Source organism: Hyperolius riggenbachi, chromosome 8 (genome assembly GCF_040937935.1).
Source record: "Hyperolius riggenbachi isolate aHypRig1 chromosome 8, aHypRig1.pri, whole genome shotgun sequence".
Taxonomy (NCBI): domain Eukaryota; kingdom Metazoa; phylum Chordata; class Amphibia; order Anura; family Hyperoliidae; genus Hyperolius; species Hyperolius riggenbachi.
In genome coordinates, this window is record NC_090653.1 from 262,708,434 (window position 1) to 262,726,192 (window position 17,759).

Below are 17,759 nucleotides of genomic sequence, written 5' to 3' on the forward strand. Positions count from 1 at the left end.
CCGGGGAAAGGGAGGGAGATGACACATCTTGCTGGGAGCCTGATGATTTCTAGTTACACCCGTGCCTGACCATGACTCATGTTGGGATGATGTTGATAGTGGATCGCAGTTATGTCACACTGTGTGACCTGTGATGTCACTTCTAAGCTTCCATACTCCTCAGACACGTGTGAAATTCACACACAACTCAGAGAACTCTCCCTTCCAGTTCCCGGAGATGTAACAGACATTCTCAGAAACCTGTCAGGTACTGTCTGCCTCTAATAACTGCAACTGGGGGCTCTTACATACAGGAAGCCTAAAGAGAAACTCTGACCAAGAATTGAACTTTATCCCAATCAGTAGCTGATAACCCCTTTTACATGAGAAATCTATTCCTTTTCACAAACAGACCATCAGGGGGGGCTGTATGGCTGATATTGTGGTGAAACCCCTCCCACAAGAAACCCCTCCCACAAGAAAAGTACATACTTTTTTGGGGCAGTTTCCTGTCTATGAACCCTGTTGCGTTGTGGAAAATAGCTGTTACAGCTGTTTCCAACTGCCAAAAACCATGCAGCAGCTACATCATCACCTGCCAACACTAAAATGTTCACTGGAGTTCCTCTTTAAGTCAGTGAATTCAGCGCCTGTCAGCTGCTCTCCTACACCGGCTAGGCATTCGTTAGCACGCGGCATTGGCAGTGGACAGGCGTCCCCCATGGAGTCACATCTGAGCATGGCTGCTCTACCCCCTTCTTTTAACTCCCCCCCCCCCCCCCCCCTTCCCGATGTGTGTGTGCAAAGCCAGACCAGAGAGGAGAGACACATGGGGCTAAGCATTGCAGGCACTGGCCCTACAACTACCTCCCTCTGCTTCCTCCAAGTCAGCATCTCCTCCCTGCTAGCCGGCAGCATCTGATCCTCCAGGATGTCGGGTATGTGCTGCACCAGTGCCACATCACTCAATCGCTCTCAGCAGATTAGCGATGGGATCACCAGTTACACGTGAATTCCTGCTTCCTCTCTGACTACAGCGGCGCCTCATGTGACCCGGCAGTACATAACAGGTCACATGAGGCACCGCTGTAGCCATAGATACAGGATGCTGGATCGGCAGATATGGAGAGCCCATCACTGGAATGCTGAGAGCAGGTGAGTGAAGTGACACTGTGCATCTAGGGAGGGGGAGGCGAGGAGGACGGGGACATTTGGGGGGAGGGGGGTGAGCCGCCTCTTGTCGTCCTCTAATTGTTGCCGCCCTGAAGCACGTGATTCACATTGCTTCATGGAAGAACCGCACCTGGACGCGACAAGTTACGGTTGCTGCCAGGTCACTTCACCGCGCGTCATGCTCTGAAACACTTGGCGTCACAAACGCTGCCATTCAGCTGCATTTTATTTGCACTCGAATGGCAGTTATGGGAGGCAGGCAGGATGCTAAACTGCCCGACAAGCGCGCAATTCCTCCTCCCATCTGAAAGAGGCCTGAGGGGCCGCTCTGTTGCTTTGCACGATAATTGTACAATCCTATTGAGGAGTACAGTGTTGTAAATAATCATAGCTGTAAGCAATGCGACCACATTACAGTCACAGCAGGCCAATGAGGAATGAGATAACAGGCGCCCTCTGCTAAGTGTAACGTCTTAGATTTGTTGAGAAAAGAATCAAGTCAGCAATATACACTGTAAGGAACTTAGTAAATATTATTATAGCTTGTTTTCAGTAATATACATACACAGGCATTCAAGTGGTTTTTAAGCCCATGTCCATGGGACTGTATGCAGTGGCTTAATTACAATTCATGGGGCCAGAAAAGGACTATGATCAGTGACGTAGCTAAGGAGCTGTGGGCCCCGATGCAAGTTTTACAATGGGGCCCCCCAAGTACTCTATACATAACAATTGATACGGGGCACCAAAACCTGCCAATGGCAACTACAGGTTCAGAGGTGCAAGAAGGGGGAACAGTTTGTTAAAGGATACCCGAAGTGACATCTGACATGATGAGATAGACATGTGTATGTAAAGTGCCAAGCACACTAATAGCTATGCTGTGTTCCTTTTTTTCTTTCTCTGTCTGAAAGAGTTAAATATCAGGTATGTAAGTGGCTGACTCAGTCCTGACAGGAAGTGACTACAGTGTGACCCTCACTGATAAGAAATTCCAACTGTAAAACACTTTCCTAGCAGAAAATGGCTTCTGAGAGCAAGAAAGATAAAAAGAGGGGAATTTCTTATCAGTGAGGGTCACACTGTAGTCACTTCCTGTCTGAGTCAGGACTGAGTCAGCCACTTACATACCTGATATTTAACTCTTTCAGGCAGAGAAAGAAAAAAAGGAACACGGCACAGTTATTTGTGTGCCTGGCACTGTACATACACATGTCTATCTCATCATGTCAGATGTCACTTCGGGTATCCTTTAATGATTACCACTATTCAAAGTATGTATAGAAGTGATTATTATAAGCACAGGACCAATAAATAGCTAATACTGTAGTTGAGGGAGGGCCCTTCGGGGCCCCTCTGGCCCAAGGCCCCCGATGCGGCCGCAACCCCTATTGCTACGCCCCTGACTATGATGAAATGGGGTCTAGGCAACATAGCAGTTTTTGCCCCCTACTGATGGTCACCTGCCTATTTTTTAGTAAGATTTGGCAGGGGCTAGCATCCATCAGGCTCCTAGACTCTCTCCAGGCCCTAGGCAGCTGCTTAGATCCAGCTCTACATGGGGCCCCAATGTTCACACCCCTTCCCTTGCCGCCCCTTGGTGACCCTCACAGTCTGGGGACCCATCTTAAAAGGGAAGCCATCATGATCTTCACACCCATAACAAGTGTAGACACAAAAACACCTGATCTGGAGGATGGTCCCCTGTCAGAGGAAGGGAAGGTTAGTAGTAAGGGGCCCCCTACAGCTCTAGGCTGGAAGAGCTGCTCCCCTATAGTTACATCCCTGACTGTATGCAACATGTTTAAGGCATGGAACCCACTAGAGCATTTTTTTAGCGTTTAGAGAGCGCTTTCAATTGCTAGTGATTTCCCTAAACGCTCTGCCAATGTAAATGGATGGGACCAATTCCACTACCGCGATTGCGATAAAGCAAATCGCAATCACAGGACATGCAGCATTTTGGGAGCATTTCCATTCCCATGAATTATATAGGAGCAGGGAAATCGCTCCCAATATTGTTTGCAAACCAATATCAAAAATTGCCAGCGATAACATTTTGTACTTTATAGTGGCTTCCAGGCCTTTGGCTCCTTTAACAGATGGAGTGGTACTGAGCAGTGCAGTACTATCCTCCCGCCGCAGCTGGTCACAAACACAATGTAAGTCTATGAAGATTTACACACTATGGCAACCTGGTGCAATGAAAGTAGCTAACTCGTTGCAAAACCGACGTAAAGTCTGCAGTGCATTGCTGCATGATCCGCGCCTACAGCACGGGTTATGCAGCAATGCAAGTCAATGGCAATGCGATATGTCTGCACTGCATTTGCTATGCAAATTACCCTGTCCATGCATCCTAAGGCCTCTTGCACACTACACGAGATTCCGTTTTTTTTTTTTATATACGATCCGATTTTTTATTTCGATTAAAGGGGTTCTTTGGAGGGGGGGGGGGGGGGGTGTTGCAAATAAAAACAGAAACTTGCCTGGGGCTTCTATCAGCCCCCTGTAGCAGTATTGTCCCATGCTGTCCTCCTCCGATCCGCCGTTTCCCTCCGTCGGCAAGACAAATAATGCGCACTTCCGCTCACGTCACCGGAAGCTTACTGTAGAGGCGCAGTACGAAGTTTTCTTGTACTGCGCCTGCTCAGTAAGCTTCCGATGACGCACGCGGGAGCGAGCAGGCGCGCGGCCCCGCCCGTGCAGATGCAGTTGGATAGGATGCCGCACTAGACCGGGACCGGCGGCGGGGGAACGGCGGATCAGAGGAGAACGGCGTGGGACATTACTAAACAAATGTCTGTGTCCCCCCCCCCCCCCCCCCCCAGTATTGCATGCTGCTATGTTTTTTGTTTTGTTTTTTATCGGAATAAAAAATCGGATCGTAAAAAAAATCTGAATGCCACGTAGTGTGCAAGAGGCCTAGGGTGATTTTACATGCGACTCTGATTTGCAATTTTTAATTGGCCCAGCATGCTGCATTTTTTCTGCGTTTTTCTTCTTACTCTGATAGCATCCAGGGAAGCCGATTTTCTCCGGTGGGGTCTCAAGCCGCAGGAAAAGCTCACTGAACCATGTGTGAAACTAGCCTAATGCTACGTACACACATGCGACAACGATCGTTCGTTGTCAACGACGAACGAACTTTTAATTGATGGAAGAACGACCTAAGTAAAGTTAAAGGTGTGTAACGATCAGATCGTTAGAACGAACGTTACATCACAGAAAGCAACTATTGCGCCTGCGCATAAAAATGAAAAGTTCCATGGAGAAATAGCGAAATGCGCATGTCAAGCCTAGTACGAACGACCGTTCCCAACGATGTACTACTTTTGCAAACGATCGTCGCTGGAAAAAATCCGCCAAGATAGATCGTTCGTTTTGAACAATCTAGCTGGTCCGTCGTTAGACTTAATGGTCGTTGGCTGCTTTTTTTTAAACGATCGTCGTTTGAAACGATTGGGGAACGATCATTTCAAACGACTATAGTCGCATGTGTGTACGCACCTTTAGGGTCCCTATTTCAATCAGCTAGATAACTTGCCACACAGCACCGTACCCAACAAGTACACTATCTGCATGGAGTTTGCATGTTATCTTATGTTTACTTGGATTACGTTTCTTCCCGAACATGTACTGGTAGTTTGATAACTGACCTAATGGGTCAATGTAGTGAGTAATATTTTTAGCTGGTAGGGGCTGGGTCTGCCTCCTATTGTTTCTTCTCATTATTGTGTATTTTATTAGACATTGATTTAGTTACTATCACATTTATGTTGTATATCAGCACTATATTATACATTTATTTTTAAATGTTACTTTGTACAGAGCCATGGGGTTGATACCACTTTAGCAATGATAACAATAACATTTCTATAGCGCTTTTCTCCCATAGGACTCAAAGCGCTTAGGCTCTCTCAGGTTCAGTAATTGGTAGTAGGATGACGTATTCACACAACAAAATTTCTGCAAATGGCAAATTGAACAGGCGGGTTTTCAGTCTGGATTTAAACACGTCCAGGGATGGAGCTGTCCTGATCTGCTGAGGTAAGGAGTTCCATAACGTAGGAGCGGCATGACAGAAGTCTCTGGGACCAAAAGTTTTCAGGTGGACTCTGGGTATGACTAGATTATTAGAACCTGTGGATCTGAGAATGCGGGGATTGCTACGCAGCTGTAACATATCTTTCATGTATGCAGGGCCCAGATTATTCAGGGATTTAAATGTCAGTAGGCCAATCTTGAATAGGACCCTCCATTTTATAGGTAGCCAGTGAAGGGAGTGCAGGACTGGTTTTATGTGGCAGTGACGGGGTTGGTTGGTTAATAGTCTGGAGCAGTATTCTGATGCTGCTGATAATAATAATTATTCTGAGCTCCTTGGGGACAAAGTACTATCGAGTCATTGTTGCTAAGCATGAAATCACTTTGAAAATACAGGAACTGCAAAAAAATTTTTTTTTTAAATGTAGGACTTTAGGTGTGCCCCAAGTCATTTTACATTTTTTCCGGTGTGACACACTGCCATCTAGTGTTTGTTTGTGACTATTGCTGATAAGAAAAAAAGACAAAATAATTCAAGCCATGCTGACACACATGGGTGGTCAATGCAAATTATTCTGAGTTGATGCTAATTTCTAATTTTATGGCAATTTTATGCCAATTCATGACCATCAAACCATGTGATAATTGATTATCACTGACAGTTATTCTGGTAGGATTAGACTTCTAGCTCTCCTTCCTCAGGTCCTGAAACTGTCAGATGATCACCGAAACATCAGAGCAATCTCTCCATATGGTGAATTCTCCCTGTCTCTGTGCACAGTGCTGACGTCACCATCAGGATGGCATCTCCTCTGTCGGCATGTAGACTCTGGCTTTAAACCCTTGTCACCGGGCTGTGCTGTACTTTCAATCAACAAGATTGTAATATGCAAATTAGAGGAGTTGGAGTGGAGGAGTCGGAGTTGGTGGAATCCCTAAACTGAGGAGTCTGAGTCGGTGGAATATTGTACCGACTCCATAGCCCTGTACAGAACTCTAAAGGTCTGTACTACACACATTCAATTTTAATTGACAAATGTTTAGCCAATTTTACCACCTCCATGTGGTATGAGGGTCAACAGATTTTAAAGGGAACCTAAACTGAGAGGGATATGGATGTTTCCTTTTAACCACTTATGACAAGCAGACTTATAAAAACGTCCTGCTAGTAGTGATGCTCATCCGAACTCGGATATCCGAGATACTCGGATATCCTAGCTCTTTTTTCACTATCCGAGCTCGAATACCAAGCTCGAATAGTATTAGCTATCCGGGCTGTGCTATCCGAGTGCACTCGGATAGCAATCAGCTATCCGGAGATATCCTAGCTATCCGAGCTCAGATAGCGTCATCCGCTCGGATAGCGTCACGTCACCTCGAGTCCTCACAAGCGAATCAGAGGGCTCCCAGCCCTCTGACTGCAGCCAATCACAGAGGGGAAGCCTGGCCAAGCCCCCCTCTATAAATAGTGGGCGCCATGTTGCCTCACTCGTCCTGCTTGCGACTTACTGACTGACTGTACTGAGAGATTGCTCCAGTGCTTTTTGTCTGTGTGCAAGTGCATTTATATTGTTCTAAACCAAGCGTTTTTACACTCCAACACTTGATATTCACCTGTATTGCTTTGTATTGTAGACATGGCCGGATTTCTGGCAAGGCCACATAGGCCATGGCCTAGGGCACCAGATAAACAAGGGGCGGCCTGCACACAGTGGGCATTATTTGCAGGACATTATTTGCAAGTGTCCAAACAAACGAAAGTGGTCAGAATAACTGCACTATTAGTACCAGCTGGCATCTGCCTGTGCTGTGCTACAGGCAGCTGCAGTCCGTTAACCAAACGTTTGTGAACAGTGTGTGACTAGCAAAAAGCCAGACCTTGTCCAATAACATAGCAGCAGCTGCAGGCAGTTCCAGAATGCCGGGTCTCACACACTTGGTGTGGGGGATGAAAGGACCAGGGGCAGCACCAGCAAATAGTACAGAATACAGAAGGCAGCGTCTCACAGTACCCATTTCTTAATTATTGATTGGCCAGCGCTGTTACCCTGGAGAAAGCAGTGGGTACAGGACTCACTGTTATGTGTTGCTGACCCCACCCAATGTCCAATTGTGAGCCACTTTTGATTATGTGTGTGTGGTGGACGGCTCCCACCAAGCCCATCACCTGTAGATCGCTTGATTGACCAGTTCCCCTGTGTGACATGATTGATTCACTTCACGTTGCCATGGAGACCTCGGCACTAGCCCCAATAGTGGACACCATCGGCCCAAAATTTTTTGAATGGGTGTGTGTGGAGAGAGGTGGTAGGATGCGGTTTCGGTTGGGGCGGCTGGTAATAGTCGGCCTTGGGCAGTAAGAAGTACAAATCCGGCCCTGATTGTAGATAGATTGTATTTTAGGCAGTTTAGTTTGTGTGATTAGGGACTAGGGAGGGAGACTGTCACTGGTGCAGCTGCAGCAGCTAGGCCCTGTGCCTAGGCAAGGCAGCCAGCCCTGCTCTGTGCTCTAGTCTCTAGTTACCTGTGCTCTCACCTGTCCTACTCTACTGTACTACTTCTGTGTTAGATAGATTATTGTACTATTTTGTAGTTAGCAGGCCCAGCTTTACTGCTATACCTGTCCTGTATCTGCTCTCTGTAATCTAGTCACACCTGTTCTATTGTTTAGCTAGATTCTTCTATTGTTTAGTTAGTACTGTAGTACTGCAGTCAGTGCTAGTAGTTGTTAGAGTAGTAGTACTACTGTGTTAGCTTTCTACAGAACTGCTGTGCTGTGAGCAGTGCCAGTGTGACAGTTAGTGTGCACTAGTGTCTTCTCCTCTGCTGTCTGACTGGCACTTGGCACGTGCCACATCCGGCATGCTCCTGGCACACATTACACCTGCTGCTGCTGCATTGCCCTGCTCCTGCTGCCTGTGCAGCTCCCACCGCCAGGGTGCCACCGGCCACTGATATATTTAACCCAAAACACAAAACACAAAAATTGCTGCGTAATTTTTTGGAGGTGTCTGGGGTGAAAACTGTCATGTCCCAGTTGTGCGGTTGGACTTTGGACACAATGTGGGCTGCATGACTCCTGTCTGGAACCTAGGCCTGATGTTAATTTACAGCTATTTTTGGGGGGGGGAGGGGGGGGAGGATTTTAAGTCCCCACATCATCAATTAGTGTTCCGCTTTACAAAATAATGATGCTACATGCCTCATATACCCTAAAAACGTTTTTAAAGCAATTTAAAGGCCATTTCCGGTTTTTCTATTCGGATATCCGAATTTGCCCGGATAGCCCGGATACTGTGGTCGGATATACGATTTGCATTTGGATCTGAAAATTTTGAACTCGGATATCCGACCCGGATCGGATATCTGGGTATCCGGATCCGAATCGGATCCGGATTTTGAAAAGGGGTATCCGAGCATCACTGCCTGCTAGAGCCTCTTAACGGCTCCATGACGTTTTTATAAGTCAAACAGTGCTGCTGCCTCTGGGCTCGTGAGATTAATGAGAAAAAAAAAACACCATAGAAAAAATACACCTTTATTTCCAAATACTATATTGTTAGGGTTGCCAGGTGTCCGGTTTTACACCGGACAGTCCGGTTTTTGTTCGCTGTGTCCGGTGCAAAAAGGCATGCTAAACCGGACAATTAAGTTGTCCGGTTTAGAGCCCCCCCCCCCCCCCCCCGCAGCGCAGGAGGAGAACAGCGCAGCAGAGAGAGAGCTGGGAGCAGCGGTGGAGAAGGGGGGCAATCTCCCCCCCCTTCCCTCACCTTAGGGTGCTCTCTCTCCCCCGCTGTCTCCTCCAGGATGATGTGCAGGCTGGCGAGTGGCTGGAGGTGGAACTTACCTCTGTGTCGCTCCAGCGCTGGAAGTTCGGGTCCCGCAGCCGCTGAGATTCGACTCAAAAAAGATCCGGATCAAAGATCCGAATCATTCATGAGCCGGACAACACTAATCAATCTGAATAGTGTTGTCCGGCTCATGAATGATTCGAATCTTTGATCCGGATCTTTTTTGAGTCGAATCTCAGCGGCTGCGGGACCCGAACTTCCGGCGCCTGCGACACAGAGGTAAGTTTCGCCCGCAGCCACCCGCCAGCCTGCACATCATATTGGAGGAGACAGCGGGGGAGAGAGAGCACCCTAAGGTGAGGGAAGGGGGGGGAGATTGCCCCCCTTCTCCACCGCTGCTCCCAGCTCTCTCTCTGCTGCACTGTTCTCCTCCTGCGGGGGGGGGGGCGGGGGGCACCTGGCTACCTAACCTATTCTGGGCACATATAGCCCCTGGCTACCTATTCCGGGCACATATACCCCCTGGCTACCTATTCTGGGCACATATAGCCCCTGGCTACCTATTCTGGGCACATATAGCCCCTGGCTACCTATTCTGGGCACATATAGCTCCTGGCTACCTATTCTGGGCACATATACCCCCTGGCTACCTATTCTGGGCACATATACCCCCTGGCTACCTATTCTGGGCACATATACCCCCTGGCTACATATACTGGGACATATATACCCCTGCCTACGTATACTGGGACATTTACACCCCTGCCTACATATACTGGGACATATATACCCCCTGGCTACATATACTGGGCACATATATCCCTGGCTACATATACTGGGAACACTGGCTGTTTGTCATTATGTGCATTTAGTGGTGAAAAGCTGTCTCTTTTGTGCATTTACTGGTGAAAAGCTGTCTCTTATTATGTGCATTTACTGGTGAAAAGCTGTGTCTTATTATGTGCATTTACTGGTGAAAAGCTGTCTCTTGTGCATTTACTGGGGAAAAGCTGTCTCTTATTATGTGCATTTACTGGCGAAAAGGTGTCTCTTATAATGTGCATTTACTGGTGAAAAGCTGTCTCTTATGTGCAGTTACTGGTGAAAAACTATCTCTTATGTGCACTGGACCAGTACTACTGGTGAGGACAGTTAGTGACATGGCTATGTACTCTGTAATGTGCTGCAGAAGATGTCAGTGCGATATAAATACTATAAATTTTTTTTTTAAAAAGCCCATTGCTTAGCCCCACTCTACATAAAAGTGCGCTTCTGACTCCGCCCCTAACTCCACCCCTAACTCCACCCCCTGTCCGGTTTTCTCCATCAGCCGACCTGGCAACCCTATATATTGTCACCATACTTTGTACTAGGGGCATAATTAAAATCTTGTGATAACCAGGACAAATAGGCAGATAAAATGTGTGGGTTTTATGCACAGCAGCAGTGTTTATATTAAAAGTATAGGGGATGAAATTGGAGAAGTTGTGTATTTTTTCATTTTTTCCCCTTTAAAATGCATAGAAAATAAAGTAATTACTGAAAAGAAATATCAACCCTAAAAATCCCAATTGGTGGTAAAAACAAGCTATAGATCATTTCATTGTAATTAGTAGTGATTACGCTATTGGCAAATGAAAGGGATGAGCACTGAAAGGTGAAAATCGCTCTTGTCCATTAGGATAAAAACTGCTTTGGGGTGAAGTGATTAAACAATACCAGTTGCCTGGCAGCCCTGCTGATCTATTTGGCTGCAGTAGTGGCTGAATCACAGACCAGAAACAAGCATGCAGGTAATGCAGTCTGACTTCAGTCAGGGTGCGTTTCCACTAGTGCGGTGGGAAATCGCCGCGGATTCTCCGCGGACGAATTCGCATGCAGGAGCGAAATCGCATGAGGTTGTATGCGAATTTTACCGCGAATTCGCATACAATTTCGCATGGATGACGCTGTGTGCGAATTTAACCATGTCAGTGCCTGTGTGCTTTTTCATTGATTCCATGCGAAATCGTATGTGAATTCGCATGAAAATTCGCATGAAAAAACACCATGCGAATTCCCTGTTAAATACATTGTATGCGAATCGCATGTGTGTGTGCGGTGTCCGAATTCGGATGGCTCTGCTGAGCAGATTTTTCCTGCACAAGTAAACGCTCCGTTTTCTTGACAAGTGGACACAGGCTCATGCACTTTTATTGGTTATGCGAATTTGCATGCGGGGAACGCATGCGAATTCGCGTTAGTGGAAACGCACCCTCAGAGCACCTGATCTGCATGTCTGTTCAGGGGCTGTGGCTAAAAGTATAAGACAGGATCCGCAGGAGAGTCAGGCAACTGGTATTATTTTAAAATCCATATCCTTCTCAGTTTAGGTTCCCTTTAAATAGTATGAACAGTTTGTGCAGGTAAGCTCAATGGAGGTGGTAAAATTGGATGTGTGTACTCATGCTAAGTTATTTTTGCCAAAGAAATGATAATGTAGGATGAGGCTGCTTACACACTAAGACGTTACAGGCGCACATTATGTGCGCCTGTAACGCTCCCCCAACGCACAGCAATGTACACAGCCCACGTTGCGTTACATGTAACGCTGCACGTTCTCCGGAAAGTGCAGCATGCTACGGCGTTACAGCGGCTATAGCCGCGTTAGACTGTTTGCACATGCGCAGTGGGGAGCGGAGAGGAGGCGGGGAGAGCCAGCTACAGTAGCCGCGCACATGGCTACTTAATATTCACTGCACTGGCGGCCGCTGATTGGCCGGCGGGACCACGTGATGCGGAGTGTCTCGCTCCGCATCACGTGGTCCCGCTGGCCAATCAGCGCCACTCTGGGAGACATTATAGGAATCGAGCCGCCTAACGCGGCTCACTCTACCGTCCTCACTTGCAGCACCATACGTTGTGTTAGGTGCACGTTATGCGACCTTAACGTAGCACCTAACGCAACGTCTTGGTGTGCAAGTAGCCTAAATCTGGGTCCCCCTCTCAGAGATTAGCATGGAGTGTCCCGGAGGTGTCATGATTCGCACCTCACTTGCCTGGCGCATAGAGATTAGGGAAGGTTCATGCGATGCAAATATGCGGGATGCAGGATTATGCAAATTGTGTATACACATGTATGCATCTTGAAAATGGACCCAACAAATTGTACCTCAGCAGGATTTGATTGGTCCATTTTCAAGCTGCGTACATTTGCATACTAAATTTGCATAGAGTTGCATTAACTAAACAAAATGATTTGCATTTCATTGACCAGTGGAGATGATCAGTGAGATGCTATTTTTTCAGACATCCATGCAAATTATATGCAGCTTGGCATCAGTCCAATCAAAGGCAATTGCAGCCAGTGGCGGCGCCAGGGGGGTGCTTGGGGGTGCTCAAGCACCCCCTAAATTTGTCCAAGCACCCCCAAAGCACCCCCTGGCGTGAACTGACTTCAGGCATCTAAGATGGCCGCCCGAAGCCCTGCTCTGCAGACTTGGAGTCTGCAGTGCAGGGCTTCGGGAGCTGCCATTTTCCCATAGCCCTGCTCGCCGGGTAATGCAGGCTGCTGCAGGAAGGAAGAGGATCGTGGGAGCTGCGCGCCACAAGGAGGTCGGAAGTAGTGATGGGAATTCCAGCTCTTCTCAGAGAATCGGCTCTTCTGAATCGGCTCCCATGAAAGAGTCGGCTCTTACGGCTCTCAATCGGCTCTTCATTAAATATCACTAGACATCACTCAGAATCGGAGTAAAAGCCCCACCCCCGTCTCCATGACAACTCCAGACTGCTTCATTGACTGGTGCAATCCCTCCTGCTACTGCTCTGCTCCGCCCCATACACTCCTACAAGCTGCGAGAGGAGGACTACATCTCCCAGCATGCCTCAGCGCCCTTTATTACAGACCAAAGCAGGTCTGTGTGGGGCGGCTGAGGCATCGGCTCTTTTGAAACTGAGAATCGGCTCTTGTCGTTCGCAGCAAAGAGCCGGCTCTTAGAGCCGGCTCGTTCGCGAACGACCCATCACTAGTCGGAAGAGGAGGAGGTCGGAACAGGAGGTCTTCTGACTAGGTGAGTAAATGGGTTTTTCTTTTTTTTTTTCAGGTGGTGCTGCTGATTGTGGTCAGAACTGCTGAGCATTGTGCATATTGGGGTCAGATCTGCTGAGCATTGTGCATATTGGGGTCAGATCTGCTGAGGATTGTACATATTGGGGTCATAGAACGTGTTTTTTGTTCAAATGTGCTCACATTACGTGTATTTTCTGGAGAAAACCTGCACAATTATGTGAATTTTCTGGGGAAAGGGTCACCAAAACTTGGGCCCTCTGTCTTTGCTTTGCACTTTTAAAGGGAACCCGAGGTGAGAATAATATTGAGGCTGCCATATTTATCTCCTTTTAAGTAATACCAGCTGTCTGGCTGCCGTGTTGGTCCTCTGCCTCTAATTCTTTCAACCATAGACCCTGAACAAGCATGCAGCAGGTCAGGGGTTTCTGACAATATTGTCAGAACTGACAAGATTAGCTGCATGCTTGTTTCTGGTGTAATTCAGTTCACTACTGCAGCCAATAGATCAGCAGGGCTGCCAGGCAACTAGAATTGTTTAAAAGGAAATAAATATGGCAGCCACCATGTCACTCTCACCCTGAGTTCACTTTAAATTACAGTTAGCCCCGCCCTCATCCGGCCATGACCACGCCCATTTTTGACGCAGGTTGTAGCCACACCCATTTTTTGCCGCGTCAGCTCCCCGGAAATTGGTCCAGCACCTGCATAGCACCCCCTAAAAAAAATTCCTGGAACCGCCACTGATTGGAGCCAATATTGGTTTAGTTCAGGTCCAAGTGGCATATAATTTGCATGCAAGTCTAAAAAATTTGCTTCTGATTATCGTGTCTGATTTCTTTTTGCTGTTTTCCCAGTACCTGCTTACCAGCCTTGTCCTTCCTGTCACATGATTGTGTCACATGGCCATCCTTACAGTGAGGCAGGATACAAAGGTTTCGGATGAGATCATGGCAAGAAGGTATCTATGACAACAGCAGTGACCTCTGCCATGTCTCCAGTAAGGGCCCTTTTCCACTAGAGCGATTGCAATTGCTGAATCGCAAAATCGCAAATCGCTAGTGATTTTTAAATCGCTAGGGTTGTTACTATATCATAGAAATCATGAGAAGTATTTTCCACTACAGTGATTCGATTTGGAATCGCAATCGCTTGCTGGAGCGATTTTTACAATGATGATGCAATGCAAATGAAAATCACAAATCGGAATCGGTACTTATCCGTTAGCCGGGCGCATCCGGCAGGTGGCGCTAATTACTATTCCCCCTCCAGGCCGCCATGGATAGTAGGGAAAGATGTAACTCTGGTGTAGTTTTGTCACCACCCAGAGGATGCAGCCGGCTAACGGATAAATACCCAGAATTAACCATCTTAGCGGTATGGACGAGCCCTGCTGGGCCGATTTTAACAAATTTTTTTTTAAACACGCAGCTAGCACCTTGCGTGTGGGGGACGATCGTCGCCGATGTGCCGCTACCCGTCGCGTAAGGTCCCCTCCCGAGACCCCTGCGCAGCCTGGCCAATCAGTGGGGTGGATCTGGACTCCCGATAACGTCCCGACGTCGGTGACGTCATCACAATCGTTACCATGACGACGGGGGAAGCCCTCCAAAAAATCCCGTTCTGAACGGTATTTCCGAATGGGCTAATGCGCTGGAAGCGATCGGAAAGGTGAGTAAGACGCAGCCGGGAGGGGGGAATCATGCAGCTAGCGCTAGGCTAGCTACATGGTTTAAAAAAAAAAAAAAAAATACTGCTGCACCGCCACCCTGGCGATCTTAATAGAACGCCCGGGTGGTAAATGAAAAATCGCAATCGCTGGCGTTTGTGATTTGTGATTGCGATTGCTAGTGAAAAAGGGCCCTAAGGGCTACTATTATGGGAACAACTGTTAACCTCCTTAGTAGGGTCGGGATGATCAATGAGATGCATATATTTCCGAGGGTATGCGGGATTATGTAAAATTTTATGCCAATATATGCAGCTTGAAATGGACCAATCTATTTAAACTTTGGTGGGACTTGATTGGTCTATTTCAAGCTGCATACATTTGCCAACAAATTTACATAATCCTGCATGATCATTCCTACTCCTTGGCGTTATGATTTTTTTTCCAGATTCTTGTTTCTAAAAGTGATACAATGTTTTCTCCTGAAAGAATCCCACCACTAAGTATAGGCAACCAGAGAGCCCTTCCCAGTCTAGGCAGCCAGAGAGTGACCCCTGAGTGTAGGTAGCCAGAGTGTACCCCCTAGTTTAGGTAGCAAAAGAGTGACCCCAGTACAGGTAGCCAGTGTGTGCCCCCACATTATGGGTAGCCAGGAAGTGCCCCCTCCCCCTGTATTTATAGCCGAAGAGATCCCCAAAGTATAGGTAGGCAGAGAGCCCCCCCCCCTTTTTATAGGTAGCCAAGCCGTACTCCCCCCCCCCCCCCCCCCCAGTTTAGTTATCCAGAAAGCTCTCCCCCCATTATAGGTAGGTAGGCAGAGAGCCCCCCTAATGCAGGTAGCCAGAGAGTCCCCCCCTCCAGAATACATTGTTTGAGTGCCCTCCATTCAGTATAGCAGGGGTCCCCAACCTTTTTTGGCCTGGGGACTGCTGTCCAGACTAAACTTTTCCCTTGGGACCGGCAGGTGGGGGATGGTGTGGTGGTTTCCGGGGGAGGGGAGGTTTGGGTGCGGCAGCAAAACAATTTGGTATGTAGGTAGCCAGGTACAGGTATAGGGCATCTAGGTATAGTTGCCCCAGTATAGGGAGAATAGTTACCGCAGTATAACTAGTATACTTGCCCCAGTATAGGGATTATAGTTGCCCCAGTATAGGTAGTAGTTACCCCAGTTTAGCTAGTAGAGCTGCCCCAGTGTAGGGAGTATAGCTGTCCCAGTATAGGGAGTATAGCTGCCCCAGTATAGGGAGTATAGTTGCCCCATTATAGGGAGTATACTTACACCAGTATAGCTAGTATAGTTGCCCAGCCGGCCTCTCTCCTCCATGCCCCGTCTTCTTCTTTCGTCCACTGGCTGCTGTGAAGAGGCAGGAAGCAGGAGAGTGGTTCCCATGGTAACGGTGATATACATCGCCGCTGTAGGAAGCCGCTTCCTGCCTCTTCACAGCAGCTGGGGGATGCACTGCTGTGAAAGAAGAAGATGGGGCATGGAGGAGAGAGGCTGACCTGGCAACTATACTAGCTATACTGGAGTAACTATACTCCCTATACTAGGGCAACTATACTACTTACACTGGGGCAACTATACTACTTATACTGGGGCAGCTATACTCCCTATACTGGGGCAACTATACTCGCTATACTGGGGCAACTATACTCGATATACTGGGGCAACTATACTCCCTATACTGGGGCAACTATACTAGCTATACTGGGGTAACTACTACCTATACTGAAGCAACTAAACTCCCTATTTTGGGGCAGCTAAACCCCTATACTGGACAAAATATATTAGCTATACTGGGTTAACTATACTCCCTATACTGGGGCAACTATACTCCCTATACTGGGGCAACTATACTCGCTATACTGGGGCAACTATACTCGCTATACTGGGGCAACTATACTCGCTATACTGGGGCAACTATACTCCCTATACTGGGGTAACTATACCTAGATACCCTATGCCTGTACCTGACTTCCTACATACCTATACATACCAAATTGACACCCTCCCCCCCGAAACCGCTGTGCTTTCCCCAACTCATCATCCCGGGCCCCAGGGAAAAGTTTTTAGTCTGGATAGCAGTCCCCGGGTTGGGGACCCCTGTATAATATACTGAACATAGGGCACTCAAACGACCTATTCTGGGGGGGGGGAGGAGGAGGACTCTGTGGTAATGAGGAAGCAGCCGCCAGCTAAGGCAGCACTAGAGGCGACCGCGGGGACAGGAGGGCGCGACAGATCCACGGACCGGCTGTAAACGGCCCACGGACCGGCAGTGGGCCATGGACCGGAGGTTGGGGACTGAGTATAGGATGCCACATACAGCCCCCCAAAGAGCACAGTGGAATGTATGTTACTCACCTCCCCAAAATCCGGCCACATGCTGCAAGTCTTCCTCCTGTCTCAGGGGGAGGAATGCGCTACATCTTTGTGTTGAGAGCACCCTCTATCATTATTCTAAAAACGGCAATCTCTGCATAGTGATAGGGCCCCAGGTCAGCACAGAGAAGACAGCTGCTGTGGCTGGATACCAGGTAGGTGAGTGACACTACAGATCTGCTGCACACTCAGCACATGGCCCTCCCGGTGGTGTCCATGAGCGTAGCTCAGGGTTACTGTTAATTCCTGCTTAAAGTAACCCCCAAGCTACACTCAGGAATACAGCCAATGGAGGCAGCACTATAATGAAGACAATAAAGTAGTGCTAACATAGTGGGGACAGCACAGTAATGGAGGTCAGCACTATGATAAAGGGCACTGTAATGGGGGCACTGTAATGGGGGCAGCAATGTGCCTCTGCAATGGTGCTGCCCCCATTACTGTGCCCCTTATCATAGGATTATCATTTCCTTGGTGCATATTACAGGGACAGCTACATTTTGCTGTATATATTTACAGATGTTCTGTGAGTCAAAAAAGCAAAACCTGCACAATTTTGTTCATGCATTTCAACAGTTTCAGTATTTTAACCTAGTGATAGGATCTGCCTTTATATATATTCTCTTTATTTGATTTTATATTAATCATATATATTCATAGCATCAAACAAAA